The sequence below is a fragment of the Misgurnus anguillicaudatus genome, chromosome 19, assembly GCF_027580225.2.
Source record: "Misgurnus anguillicaudatus chromosome 19, ASM2758022v2, whole genome shotgun sequence".
NCBI lineage: Eukaryota > Metazoa > Chordata > Actinopteri > Cypriniformes > Cobitidae > Misgurnus > Misgurnus anguillicaudatus.
The window spans coordinates 53,065,429-53,081,555 of NC_073355.2; the positions used below are offsets into that span (position 1 = coordinate 53,065,429).

The following is a 16,127-nucleotide window of genomic DNA, read 5'->3' on the forward strand; positions in this document are numbered from 1 at the left end:
GCACGACTGAAGGCCCTGGCTCCCATTGTGGAGAGACTGAAATTGGGTGTAACAAGGAGGCCAGTCGAAGATGAGCATAGGGATTGTGCAGGGAAAAATTGAGATAGGAGGTCAGAGATGTAGCTGGGTGCGAGATTATGGAGTGCTTTGTAGGTGATGAGAAGGATCTTAAAATCAATACGGAAATGAACAGGGAACCAGTGTAGTGTGATAAGGATAGGTGTGATATGTTTAAATGATCTGGTACCAGTGAGGATTCGAGCAGCAGAGTTCTGAATAAGTTGAAGTCTGTTTATCAGCTTAGAAGGGAGACCTATGTAAAGGGAATTACAATAATCCAGACGTGACATGACAAGGGCATGGATTAGAGTTTCAGTGCTGGCTTGTGTCAATGATGGTCTGAGCCTGGAAATATTTCGGAGGCGAAAGAATGAGGTCCGTGTATGTGATTTAATCTGGGATTTGAATAATAGGGAATTGTCCAAAATGACACCAAGGCTTTTGACTTTAGTTGTAAGGGGAGTCGAGATATCATTGATGATTATATTGAGGTTTTGCGGTTTTGAGAGAGTATATTTGGAGCCGATGAGCAGAACTTCTGTTTTATTGGCATTATGTTTCAAAAAGTTTGTATTCATCCAAATTTGAATGTCTTGAAGACAGTTGGTGAGGGAGGTAGGTGGAAAGGGAGATGTAGGTTTGGATGAAATATAAAGCTGAGTATCGTCAGCATAGCAGTGGAAACTTATTTTGTGGTGTCTCATAATCTTACCCAGGGGAAGCAGATATATGATGAAGAGGAGTGGACCTAATACTGACCCCTGGGGAACACCCTGAGGCAGGGACGCACAAGCCGATTTAAAATGTTGTAGTTTTACAAATTGTTGACGATCCGTGAGGTATGAACAGAACCAGGAGAGTGCATCCCCTATGATACCAATACTGGCCAGACGCTCAATGAGAAGGGGATGCGAGATGGTGTCGAAGGCAGCACTCAAGTTAAGTAAGATCAGGATGGACAATAGACCAGCATCAGCAGCACAGAGTTGGTGATTCGGACTAGTGCTGTTTCCGTGCTATGTTTAGCACGGAAACCAGACTGGAAATTTCATACATGTCATTGTGGATAAGATGGTGAAGTAGTTGATGTGCCACGACCCGCTCCAAAATCTTGGATACAAAAGGAAGATTGGAGATGGGACGGTAGTTGTTCAAATCATCAGGATCAGCATTGGGCTTTTTAAGGACCGGAGTGAGAGCAGCAATCTTAAGAGTGGGTGGTACAATGCTAGTGGAAAGGGAGGAATTAACTAATTTAGTGAGTAATGGAGAAATGGAAGGCAGGCATGCTTTATGAAGACTGGTAGGCAGAGGGTCTAATTAGCCTTTCGCCGAGCCCCGCCCCCCTTAGTTACTGTTGCTACTTCCGACAAACAAATGAGCAGCGTGACAGATTGCCATGACGGAAAGCGATATACCCGTGCGTGTCAGTGACATTTTTTGGAGCAATAGCGCCGCGATTTCCTCCAGATCGACGCAAAAGGGGTTACAGTATGCAGTGGAGGGATATATTCAAAATATAAAAATATGCAATGAAGGAGACACGACTACTATCGAGGCTAATGCTTACCGGCCTCACGCAAGAAATGAGAAACCACATGACATGTAACTCAAATGCAACCAGCACAGCCTTGTGGACCAGTCATGCTCTTGCACTGCCGAGTAAGTTATCTTTCATATGGTATCTATTAATGTCTATTGCGAGTAGCTATTTTGTTAAAATACAAGGGTATGTTGGCTAGCTAAACCTACGTGTGTTTCAAAGCCATTCAAAGCTAACTAACATTTCTCTGTCTGTTGTTTTGAGGATAGCCGTTTTGAGAATCATAATGTTTTATTTATGGTGATAGATTTCACAAATAGGAAATTGTTTTGTCTTAAAAGTTGCAGGACAGATAATATAATAAATAAAACGTATAATATAATAAAATTGCACAGCATTTACGGGATTGGGAAACTCAGGGGTAGGTTTTCCGTTCATAAAATGCTACATGAAAGATAAAAACAAATTATTTAAAGTTGATTGTTAAGGGCGCTATGTTCGACTTTGTCGTAAACTGACGAAAAATAAAGTTGGGGAGCTGAAAGCCCCAACACAACAGCAGCTAATGTAGCTAGCGTTAGCTAACATGTTAACTAATGTTGGCAAAATAACTCATTAAATTTAGCATAGAGAGTAGGTTAACATTCTGGCAATTATATTCATGGTAATCATAACTTTGGTCCAATTTGTATTCTTGCCTCTATTTAGTAGATCTAGACCACTGTAACTAGTTAGCTGTAAGCCTTACCTTTGTGCAAACGTATTTATGCTTCGTAAATGTTCGACACATTTAACTGAATGGGGCAGTCCACAATGTTTTATCCATTGAATGGGGCAGTCCACACTGTTTAATCCATTGTATGCACCGCTCACAAACGCTGCGGGCGTGAATGGTTGTCGGAGGTGCTCGCATAGTAACGGTTGCTGTGATGTGTGATTGGACAATGGCCGTTTTGGGGGAGGGGCCAGCGAAAGGTCAATTGGGAAGTAGATGTTTTTGATTTGCTGACAAGTTCATTAATCTGGTTCTCACCCAGATTAGGGTTAGGGTTGCCCAAATTATATTAATAAATAAATCACATGAAAAATTACTTTCAAATTGTTTGCCTTTTTATTAATCAATAACACACAAGTCAATAACACTACAACATTGTATGTGTTAAAACTCTTCTAGTATAAACAAAAATACTAGTTTGTTCAAATAGGCCTACATTATTGGCATGAATCTAACACCAACAACTTAAATTACAAAGCAATTTCATCCTTAGTAAACAAACAAAAATTTAGAACAAACTGATAAAAAAAAAACTTTGTGACAGTTACATTTGTGTGTGAAACGTAGTTTGCCCAAATTACCAGCTAAATACGTTTTCATTGAAATTAATATATTAGCATGAATTGAAATTTAAATGAATTACCATGGGTAAATACAAGTTTAAACCAAACTGAACTTAAAAGTTGGTTAATTAGAAACGTCATGTGTATGTGAAACCAACTCTACAGCCAGCCAGCAAAGATACAAGTTCCAATTAAAGTATTAGCATGAATCTAACTTAGGTAATTTCAAATAAAATGAAAAATTAAAACAATACAATTAATTAAAACGAAAAAGAAAATAAAAATCAAACACTAATAATAATCTAGGTGTATGAGAAAGTGTTCCTATTCAGGATAATAAAGTAATTAAAAGCATAATTATATACTTTTAAACAAACAGTTAGATAGATAATTAGAAGATGAACCTTTTAGGATGAACTGCTTTTGTTTTCTTCCTCAAGTTGCTTTGGATGAAAATGTCTGCGCTGAATGTATAAATAAAATGAAACATAGCTTAGGGGCTGTCCACATGGCAGGGGCGGACTGGCCATCTGTGTGATCTGGAGAATCACAGAGCGGCCGGTACTCAGGACTCATTACCTGTTTCCCCCCCCACACTAATCTGTTTCACACTCCAGTACTGTAGGTGGCAGTAATGCACCTTTAAGTTGGATGCCAGCTGCACTGGCCGTGGCCGCCAAGTAAGGAGAAGAAGTGGTATGAGGAGGAAGAAAAACCGAGAAAAACCAACAGCAAAGACGTTAGATAGAAGTAGAACATAGAAGCATAGAAACAAACAAACAATATGCATAACGCGGCCGCGGGTAAAAAGCGGAAAGAAAAGGGTGAGGCTGAGAAGGCGAGAGAAAAAAATTGCGGAATTTAGATAGTGAAGCAGCTAAATGTCACAAAATAACTGAACTATTTAGTTGCAGAACAGCCAGCAGCAGCACCACCTCGCTGTTAAATATTAGGGACTTTAAGCAGCAGCTGGGAATGGAACGGCTACGGCGACCGGAAGTATGCTGTCACACCGCCGTAGCCAGGAACGTAAAAATCACTAAGCAACCGTAAACAGGACAGCGCAACGCGGCATTAATTCGTTTAGTGAGAAACTAAAAAATGTCATTTAAAAAAGCAAGAGAAGAGTTGGTTTTGGCAGTAAATGACAATCTTTTGTCAGAAGAGGAGATTTTACTAGTATGATGTAAATAAGTCTAAAAACCTAGATTTAAGCAATACTTGAAAACAATGAATATTTAAAAATCTTTAAAATGAGCTTAAATTTAAAACATTTTAACACATATTATATAAAAGACTTGTGGTACAATCATAAACTGATGCAATTACAATGTCATATGCCATAAAACATAACATTTATTTACACAATCTCTCACGTTGTAGCGACTACGGCAAATCAGCTGTTCTCCCGTAGTAGACCGTTACAGTAGAATGTCGCAAAGTAGCAGATAAATTCGCGCATGCGCAATACAACGCCAGAATGCCGTTGCCGTTCCACCAGAGGCTGTTGCTTAAAGTCCCTAATAGTTCAGCCAGAGGGACTGCAGTGTGTTGAGACCTCCATTTACATGTGAGTATTCAAGTTAAACTGTATATTAAAACCTCTTTACTTTGTGATTTATCATATAACTCATACAGTACTGTGTTGTGTGTTTCAGATACCTGTTTTGTATTGGTTCAGCCAGAGGGACTGCAGTGTGTTGAGACCTCCATTTATATGTGAGTATTCAAGTTAAACTGTATATTAAAACCTCTTTACTTTGTGATTTATCATATAACTCATACAGTACTATGTTGTGTGTTTCAGATACCTGTTTTGTATTGGTTCAGCCAGAGGGACTGCAGTGTGTTGAGACCTCCATTTACATGTGAGTATTCAAGTTAATCTAGAATAATATGCTTTTAACAAAACATCTAGTCAACATCAGTGCTATTGCTATAATTTGGATGGGATAGTATCATGAGCCACAATTAAAGTCTTGTGACACTCATGCCAGGCGTTATTGTTGTTGTCGAGTTTCCGCACTCCGATTGCTTTGGGCCGGGCCTAGTCAAAGTCCAGGGCTGTTTTTTAGTCCCAGTCCGTCCCTGCCACACGGAGACGCGTATCACTGCATACGTATAAATTTGTTATCGTATCGGCGTTTCATCCGCACGGATCCGGCGTTTTGGGAGACTGAATCCGCTATTTTTTGAAACCGGGTCCTAAAGTGGATAAATCTGAAACCGACACCCTTGCGGTTTCGTCTGTACAGCCAATCCATATATTTTGTGAAGCGAAAACGTCATCACATCACGTGTCGGAAAGCGTCACACGTAACAGCAACAACAATAACGGCTGACTACGTGATTGTGTTCGTGCTACAGAAGCTACTAAAGCCTACTAGCTTTATTACAGCAAAATCTATTGCTTCTATGCAATTGTGGTGACCAACAAGCGATAATGGACAACACCATACGTTGGTTATGCGCATGCTCAAAGTCTTCTTCTCCGTGTATAATGTATATCTGCGGCATAATTACAGCGCCCCACACTGGTCCGGCATATATACTACACCGCTTTCAGTCGGTTTCAGTGGTTTCGTGTTTACGGATTATTTTTTAGAGCAAGGAAAAAAATGATCGGATAGGGAATGCACCGGCTTCGTGTGGACATAGCCTTAGACCTTAAAGACGTACTTTCATTTAGATACAAAGGAAATGAGCAAATGAGATGTGTTCTAAGCATGTACTTAAAATATATTATATTAGTAATATCCCCATTATTATTTACCAAGAAAATTTATTCAAATCAATATAAATGAAAGAGTGAAGAACCATATACTGCACGTCTAAGGTCTTCACAATTGCTGTTATACTTTATCCACCTAAGAGAAATTCAGCTTTGCAGATATAATTGTAAAGATTTGTCAAGTATTGATTTTGGAAGCAAACAAATTAACATTAAATTAAATGGTGGCCCTGATGTACTGTCACTAACCTGAATGTCACCTCCTCCTGTCCTGTCAGCATCATTGTCTCACCTCTTTACCTGAAGCAAACACAGCAGATGATTAACAGAAAATAATTTCACTGTATTCCATATTCAAAATATTTGTATTTTTACCATTTTCCTTTGTATTCAACAATGCAATTCAGGTAACTAAAGTAATGTTAGGCTATGGTCAGTCTTACTCACCTTATGAATGAAACCACTATCCAGCCCTCTGTATTTATCAGCTTTCACTGAAATCACAGAGCAATCTTTTGATATATAAACACAAAGATGCAAACATGAACCTCAATATTTAATTTACCTTAATTTGTCTATTGGAATATATACCCCATCAACCTTCTTTTGTCCCTCTTCAGAGTCTTTATGTCTTGATGAACACAGACACACTTTCACCAAATAAGAAAATTAAACGTTACAGAAATGCATTTTTAAATATGTTTTTTTTTATATAAATGTTCTAACATCAGTAAGACCAGATAACCAAGTTCAATTATTTCATTATAATACGATCACAGTTATTCTTAACCTGATAGAAAACAGCTAATTTAATATCAATGTAACGTTAATTGTCACACAGACAACACATTACGTTACACACGAATCACGTAAACGTTTGCATACCTTTATACGTTTGTTAGACGTTTAAACAAAAACATTTTTATGATTGAAAAAGTTTAAATATTTAAGTTTCGGTACTTACTGGTTATCTTTCGTCCTGCTGCCTTTGAAATCCGTGTCCATTATGATTGATTGACGCGGCGTAACTGCTACTCCGCCTATTGGTTAATTTGATTGGTTGCCGCTCGGCTTCCGTTAACAGGAAAGCTCGTCTCCTGTTATGTGATTGGCCAGTGGCACTCGCCTTTTTTAATTTGATTGGCCATCTCAATCATTTTTGACAAGGTGTTCGACGTAATGCTGAGTTGCAGAAACTGACAAATGGATGGCGTTAAAATATCGCGAGAGTGATTTGAAATCAGAATGCTGTCCATGATCATTCGAGTCACTCTCGCAGTACTTTGATGTCATCCGCGTGTAGGTTCTTGTTGCACTTCATAAATAAACTGCGCATCCTTAACATAATGCGAAGGTTAACCGATACAAAGATTTTTTATCTTTTTTAACACTTCGGCAGGCAAAAGCACAGTGAAACATATTGTTTATTTCTGCGGTATCTAACATTTGATTGTACACAATGATAGTTTTACTTAGTCATTGAAGTCCGAAATCTTCAGCAGGAATAAACTCCTGCTACAATGAAAATTGCGCGAAAGCAAGTTTAAATAGAAACGATCCATGGTGCTTCTCAAAGCAACGTTAAAGAAACTTTAAATTCAGAAAGAAAAACTTCTGGAAGTTCAGGGTCATTTGAACAAAATTATCTTGACCCATGATCTGAAGGCATGTTTATGTGATTGAAATGTAGACAAACATTATTGTCCAATATTAACTTATTTTACAGTTTTTTTCGATTGCTAAACGACAGTTGGCACAACTGGAGTCACATGTGCAAAACTCTAACTATACAGTCTGCACAGCAGCAGTTCATGTGGACCAAACTCTAGTTCATTTTTCATTGCTTGAACACAGTTTTTTAAAACTCTACACACTTATCCCATGACTTTAAACACAACCTGCACAACACTGTGGATTTACAGCACTTTGTTCAAATGCTAACACACTGCTGTCAAAACTGTGAACCACACATTCAAAACAGAAAAGATTTCAGCCTTGTGCCTTTCAAACACTGCTGATTACAATTTCAGCTGAAAGGCTAAGCAGGTGTCTTGTTTAGCCCCTCAATTATTTGTTCGAATTACAGTATGTACTTTTAGTTTCTACCTTTTTTTCTCATTACTGTAATTCAGGTAATTACTACAGACTATTGAAGCAAACTGCTAATTTTCATTTACCTTAAAGAAAAAAATGAATAAATCATGTGATAAATCAATAAATAAATAAATCATTCTTTGAAGAAAACATTACTTTGTATGAAGTCACTGAAATTGTTGAAACTGTAAAGATAAAAAGTTCGATTTAGATGTTCCAGATCGATTCGATTTCGCTTCACAAGCTATCAAATCGATTCGATTCCGATTCTCGATTCAATTTTCGATTCTGGTTCTCGGGTAGGTTTTTATACTCGTTTCTCGATTCAACTCAATGAATATAGATTTAATACAAATACTATATTAATAAAAAAAGAACAGTGAACAGCAGTTTACAAGTGTGTAATTAATAAAAAAATTAAAAGCCACAACACTAACGTTGAAGAAGACTAGTAATTAGATTAAAGTTAATCTTACGTTCAATGTTTGTGGAAATAAATATGAAAGAAAAAAATCTATTCTGCTCTTTGAGAATCGATTTTTATTAGACCACGTTTTAAAAAACGATTAATCGGAAAATCGATTTTTTTGCCCAGCCCTTACGCAGACACCATAGGTCATCTGCGTGTTCACGTGCGCTTACCTCCTGTCTGTAAACAGCGAGAACAGCAAACTTTTCTGCTGAATTGACAACCTGTACAGGAGGCACAAAATGAAAGCCATCTTTTATAACAACAACAGCAAAAACTGCCTGGATCGGCAAAGAGCAAAAACCCAAATTAACATCGGTAACTTTACTGCTTTACCACGAGATGCAAACAGCTGCAGGAGGCAAAGGGTCTAAAAGGGTCGTTGTTTATTTTGGTAAGGTACGCGATATGTTTGTATTGAGATGGATTCGATATTCTACTTTGATGAAACATTGTGTTGCTTATGAAATTTGTGTTCGTTTACGGATTAGCATAACGATATAGTTACTACGTCTACACAACCGAACGTGTGCTTAAACTAATTCTGATATAAACCAGTTGTTTATGTTGGTTATTTGGGAAGTGTTATTCACTTTGTACTGCAAAGTTTTCTCACTGGTGAATGAGACATGAAATGTGACCGTCTGATCTGTGCATGTTCATGTGTTTTGAAAGAGGCGTGAGTTTGGATGGCGATTTGACTTAAGGGTGGGATCGTGATTTCATTACTAGGCGGCTACCGTTTGCATTTTTCAAAATGTGTTACCCTACCTTTAAACCTGTATGAATTTTTTCTGTTGAACACAAAAGAAGATATTTTGAGGAATGATGGTAAACACACAGCAGATTGTAACCATTGACTTCCATAGAAGGAATAAAAAATATGATGGAATTTAATGGGTACCGTCAACTGTGTGCTAACCATCATTTATCAAAATATTTTCTTCATCATTTATCACAATACTTCCAAAATACTTTTTCCTACTATGGAAGTCAATGGTTACAATGTGCTGTGTTTTTACCATCATTACGCAAAACATCTTAATTTGTGTTCATCAGAAAAACATCATGCAGATTTAGAACAACATGAGGATGAGTAAATGATGAAAGAATATCTATTGAACTATCCCTTTAACAACAATTGAAATACCTTGAATTTGCTTGTTTTCAGGCCCGCTCTCTTCTTCTTTTTGCATCTCTGTCAGATGCAAGCTGCAGAAGTTTTTATGAACTTTTCTACTTCACCATCTGGTGCACGAACAGTACTTGAATTTTTTCTGAACAGATTCTTGAAAAGAAACAAAATTATTTAATTAGGTAAATGCAAGCATGTTAGTTTAACCCTGGAGAACCCAAGAACCCTTCTCTTAGAATCAATTAACATTGGCCACATTTGGCCCGTGGGTTCTCCAGGGTTAAATGTTACCTACAAGCTATTCTGCTTCAAAAACAATGACAGGTACTTTAGGGTGGAAGACGTATAGCTTCATAGATTAACATTGTAAGAGCTTTATATACAGTGGCAAGAAAAAGTATGGGAATTTCACAGTTTTCTGAACAAATTTGTCATAAAATGCGATCTAAACTTTATCTAAGTCAAGGGCATTGATAAACATAATGTGTCTAAAATTACACATAATTACACAAAAAAATTCTGATCTTTCATGTCTTTATTGAGAACTACCAAAAAACATCTTAGTGCTTGTGAAAAAAATGTGAACCCTTGATTGAATGACCTCAAAAAAGCCAATTGGAGTCAGGTTTTAGCACAGCTATGGCCCTATTGTTTTTTCCCCAGATTCAGTTTAATTTTTTCTCAAATTCCGTGTTTTTCGTTTTATTCTGGATTCTGGTTAAATTAAATTTCAGTAATCAAAAAGCACATCTTATCAACTGAAAACATAACAGAAAATTAGCAGATCCACCACTGCAGTGAATATACTGTACTGTATGAGTGTGCGACTGTGCGTTTCCACAAGGTGACGTGCCTGTTTCCCAGCGTGTATAGCTCGTGTATGGTTCACAGACACGAGGGCTCATTAAAGTTTTCTTTCTTGTTTAAGTGAACATAAACAGCTGTATGTTTATCAGTATATTGAAGCAGTGCCGTCTTAAAGCTGTCTTGGGTGTTCAAAGCTGTCTTAGGTGTTCAATGTTCATTACACAAAAAATGAAAACCCCTCACTACTATTAACTGAATAAATTTCGCAGCTGCACATTTAATCCATACAGTGAGGACTGTGCAGTGTTTTATTTGTATTTATTGCTAAGCTTCATGTTAAAATCATGTTGACAGACAATTTCATAACTAATATATTTACATTTAATACAGATGCCTGAAAAGTAAAACAAGATGAGTATAGTATTATGATTAAGAGGAAATATTAAAAATTTGGTTGCTTTTCAGTAGCATTGTTGTAGTGACAGCCAAAATACATTGGCCTATATGTAATACACATGACATGAGTAGTACAAAGTCCATTTCCTACTTTGCAAACTCGACACAACAACAAAAAAACTAAACAAAAATGAGTGGAAGTGGCAACGAATATCCAAAGATGATAAATTGTGGACAAAAAGGTAGCATGAATTCCTTTATATGGAAGTGGTTTGGCTAGCTAAAAAAACTGACGAGGCGCAGATTAAAATATAAATGAACCCTCTTATTTTTGTGGCTTCAGTCATTGTTGGCATACTGTTTTAAAGCTGGAAGCATTAACAACTTGCATCGAAATATATATCGTTATCGTTCAATATGGATTTTTTTCTGAGATCACATTTTTGCCATATTGCCCAGCCCTAGGCCGATGTATTTTGGCTGTCACTACAACAATGCTACTGCAAGCAACCAAATCTTTTGTTTTTTTTATCATAAGACTATACTCATCTTGTTTTACTTTTCAGGCATCTGTATTAAATGTAAAAATATTAGTTATTAGAATCTAGGATTTAACATTAGCAATAAATACACACAAAACACACAGTCCTCACTGTATGAATTAAATGTGCAGCTGCAAAAGTTGTTCAGTTAAGAATAGTGAGTGATTTTCATTTTTGGGTGGAAAGAACATTTTTGACACAGAAAGCAGCAGGCTACTGTCACTTTAAGACCCAAAACAGCTTTAAGACTGCACTGCTTTAATTTACTGATACTGACACATCTAGCTGTTTATGTTCACTCAAACAAGAAAGACAACTTAGTTTAGTGATCACGCATGTGTTGACTGCGCGTTGTGTGCGTGCTTCGCGAGCCCTCATGACTGAGGAACAGATGTCAAGCGTGTTGCGTTGTGGGAACGCTGAGTTGTACACTCATACAGAACAGTATATTCAATGCAGTGGTGGAGCCGCTACTTTTCTTCATCTTTTCTAAATTTGTGAATGTCCTGTAAATAATATATACTTTTTAAAGCGGTACGGATGTGTGCGTGGGCAAGGCGGACATGGAAAGAAAGTATACTGTACCTTTTCTGTCTGTTCTGTTCCAGCCTTTAATGAAACCTGCTAGTGCTCTGAAAAACACATGAAAGATCTGAATTTCTTGTGTAATAATTTTTAGACACATTATGTTATTTATGTATATTTATTCAGAAAACCATTACATTTTCTTGCTAATGTATATATACATAAACATACAATACATATATAATATTGATGGCTCTTGCTTCGTTCTGAAACCCTAGATGGCAGTTTTCTTACCCTCGAACAAACTGTCATCACAAGGGCTATGTTTACATGCACAAAATGTTGTCAACCCGACTGAATTTAATCCGATGAAAGGTTACAACAATACAGTTTACATGCACCCTAAACATGTTTAAATGTTTGCTCCTCAAAATGATCAGAATTGATTACATGTACATTTTATATAAACCGAACATCTGTGCAAGCGCACAGCCAGGGTTGGCAGCTTCACATATCAAAACCATCCCCATGGACATTCAAAATTAGCCCAAAAGCATCCCAATGACTTACCACAGCCCAAATACCAATAACTAAGGAACAAAATCCTTTCATATCTGACCCGCAGAAAAATCAACTCGCGAAGACAGTTTAAACAGTAGCCCAAATCTGAACGGAAAAAAGAGGACTTGGCAATGCCACCCCAAAGCGAATAAGAGGTAAATATAAGACGTGAACTTGAGCACAAATTTTCTGCGCACATGCACAATGTATTTTTGCATCCGACAAAATACTTCGATTCACGCATTTACACGCATACTTTTCTCCTGCTGATCGGATCACAGATTGGACTACACCACCCCTTTCAATACGATTCAAATTTGCATCCAATCTACCTCAATCGTATTGATTAAGGTTTTTACATGACGGCTTTTTAATACGATTGAGCCATCAATACGATTACAAACTGATTAATTGGTTGCATGTAAACATAGCTACTAGAAACATAAGTACTAGAATAAGAGCACACCACTAAGGTAAAAAAAACGATTACATGCCCAATTGTGCCAGTGTTGTATTATTGAGAAAGTTCATTATTATTTTTATACCTTTTTAAGCCTTGCCTATTTAAAATTGTAATATTTGCAAGATGCAGCAAAAGAGAACTCAATTTGTTTTTTAAGGGATGTATTGAGATTTTCAATTATATAAAAAAGTATGTTTTCCTTACTCTTAATCACACACATCCACAGATAATAGTGTTTCCTCTACCATTATATTTATATTTCAAAATGACTGCAAATGCCAAATCCATAAACTGGAATTGTGATCTAATAAAATATCTTGTTATTATAGTTTACATAACAACGTTTACATATCAAAGTTTAGTTTAGACTACTTAATGTAAAGACTTTTTAAAGACTTGTTATTTGTAATATATATTTGTAGCCCTAAACCAGTGTTCTTCACTCCCAATCCTGGAGAGCCGGTGTCCTGCAGAGTTTAGCTCCAACCTTAATCAAACACACCTACCTGTGATCTTCTAGTGATCATGAAGACATTGATTAGCTTGCTCAGGTGTGTTTGATTAAGGTTGGAGCTAAACTCTGCAGGACACCGGCTCTCCAGGGCTGGGAGTGAAGAACACTGCCCTAAACGAATCCCTATCACACTTCTGGCCCCAATTGACCCCTCAGACAGTCCTGAGATTAACAATGCAACAAAACTGATTCCCAAGAAATATCCATGCCCCGTCCAATACTGTACTTTTACTTACATTAATTCTTCAAATGAATTCTGTCCAAACTGATGATCTTGAGAAATCTAAATGTGACAAAAACAATCACAATAAGTTGTTAAGTTGTATAACAGACAGACACATCATAGATACATAGTGTTGAGTAATAATTACATAATTAAGGTTCACTCATTGTCTACAAAGTATCTTTCAATAGATGAAATCGGTTATAAAGTTGTACAACAGTGAGGTGGAAATATTTTTACTGCAGGTGCACTTTAAGTAAAGAAGTTTAACTACCAGCTGTGTCCTGTAGCTGCAATGCTCTCTGTTCTGTGAAATGTAAACGTTTTCTGTAGCCTACCAGACAAAGTTATCCATTGGTAAAAAAATTACCTCAGTCAACTGTATAATAGCGGAACTGGCTGAGGTGGCTACGAGAGTTTAGCAGAATCGCTTCACGATCCCTCAGTTACTCCCGCCTGCTGCATAGACTGCTGAGGCAAATCCTCAGGCCAGTTTTATGAGTTGCGAAATATTATTCGTTTGTTTTGCTAAACGAAATATACTGTTTAAGTAAGTTCATTAAACTGAGCAGAGTTCATTTCTTATGTCCGAATTCTCCTTGTCAGATAAATTATAAAAATCGATTTTTCGACTCAAATTTATCTAGAAATACTTCAGTATTTTAATAATAAATTCAAATGCTAATTTACACATTTGTTGAAGTGGGATTGTGGTCATTTAAAAAATTACGTATACTATTTCAGTCACACCAGTTTGTCCTTCTTTTAAATGAAGTTTACATTTATCTAATATGTGCAGAGTATAAATATTTTATGCATTCAAATTATGTTAAATAACTTCCAAAAAGTCTTACCTCAGAGAAATTGGAGCAGACTTCATGCAGCAACAACCGTTAAAGCCCGGTAAATGTCGTCACTAGATGTCGCAGCTAGTGCGCATGTCTTGAAACAGCAGCAGTTCTTTTTCCAAAATAAAAGTTCCTATAACCAGCTTTAATTGTCTAAAAATTGTAATCAATAAATTATTAATAGATCAATCTTTATGATCAAATTAGTTCAAATTCTGGAAAAGGGCTGAAAAATTGTAGTTGTAATAAAGTAAACAAATTGACAAGCTTTACAGCTTATTAAATTTTTTTATAAAATCTCAATTTAGTATTTGACCATTAATTAATAAATTATGTGTTTGTTGAAATATTACATACATAGAAAATATTTCAGTATAAACTTAATAGCCCAGATACTTACATTCAATAGGCTAATGGCACTTTATGCCTCTACAAACATATTCTTAACATTAAAATATGCTTCTCCCCTTCCCTTATTTTATTAGGGAAAAATTTCTGAGCTTAACTTTTCCTCACACTACTTTTCACTTATTGACATAGGCTACCATTAATCAGGAAAACTAAAAACAATTATCAAAACATTAAATAGAAACAATTATATGCATATCAATTGTTAAATTAATATATTTTTATTACAACAAACGTGAAGTGTGAAAGCCAATATGTGGAAAATATGCCATTTGTCAGCCAAAATCGGACCAAATCCGCATATCCACAGCCTAGCCGAATCTGGCAACTTTTGCTGGGCCAGTGCTGGCTTAATGCTGGTAAGCCGCAGCCAGAACACAGCCGTGTGCGCCGACACTCAGCCGGATCTGGCCCGAATGCACTGGCTACCTGGGTAGTATTTTGTGTATTGGTGTTTGATGTTAGTGTTTTTCCTCTCAGTGTGTTGTGAGTGACAGTGTGCGTTATCTCAGTGATGGTTGTGTTTAGTGTTTGGCTGCACCAGGGGCGTAGGCAGAAATTGTATTTTGGGTGGGCCGGGGCAAAAGTGAGTGGGCCTATAGTTTATCCTAGAATAGAATGACTTGAATGATAATTAAACCTTAGACTAAAAAAAGAATAGACAAACTGCAAAAAAAGTGAAATCTTTACCATGCAATTTTCGGCAAAGGGAATAATAAAACACTGTCTAAACATGTTCAACCAACACAGAGCTCAATAAAGGCTGAACAAACCAGACCAGCACAGACAATAAAATTATTCAGGCTAATCAGCAGTGCAAAAACAGTTCACCTGAAATAAAGTAGGCTAAAAGCAACAGGAAATTGAAATAATGAAAACTCTCAGCAGAGCACGGTTTGAAATAAATAACAACACACTGCCTAATTCATATATAATCAACCATATACAGTGTAATCAGCCTGGTGGAAATTAAGCTTTTGTGCCAAAAATAGCAACTCATTTAAATTAAACAATGTAAGTTAATCTATAAGGCATACATCTATACACAACACACCACTTAGTTAAATCACTTCACGAGCAAAAATTAAGGAAATTAGTTAAACAACAGGCCTACCTTTGTTGTTTTCATTCTACAAAACAAGACGCAAGCGCCTAGGTTTAATGTTGAAAACAGAAATGATCTCATTATAGTTCAAAGAGTCACAGAGTTCTTTCTCAAAACACAAAAGGCACAGGTTTTTGAGACGAGTACTCATGGATTCAAATTGGGTTGTGAAGATTGTTTATCAATTGCCGTTAGATCGGCGGGTAAACCTGTGTCATGCTGACCGGGAGAGAGCACTGGAACTGCCGCCAGGGAGCAAGCGGCAACCAGCGCCAGCGCCTGACAGTCGGAAGAACTGGGCTGGTAGGACTCGGCAGATGGAGGCAGTTGCGTATCTTCTTCATCAACTCTTGCTTTTTTAAATA

The 16,127-nt window shown here is 36.8% G+C and overlaps 1 long non-coding RNA gene across 1 annotated transcript; it reads right to left on the reverse strand.

Annotated features, from left to right (window-relative positions):
* Nucleotides 1–7,974: 7,974 nt before the first annotated feature.
* On the reverse strand, nucleotides 7,975–14,849 carry LOC141351239 (uncharacterized). The gene is made up of 5 exons (XR_012359469.1): nucleotides 14,256–14,849; nucleotides 13,415–13,461; nucleotides 11,701–11,747; nucleotides 9,386–9,523; nucleotides 7,975–8,459 (listed from the first exon to the last, which is right to left on the reverse strand). It is a non-coding gene; the product is annotated as an uncharacterized lncRNA (long non-coding RNA).
* Nucleotides 14,850–16,127: the final 1,278 nt, after the last annotated feature.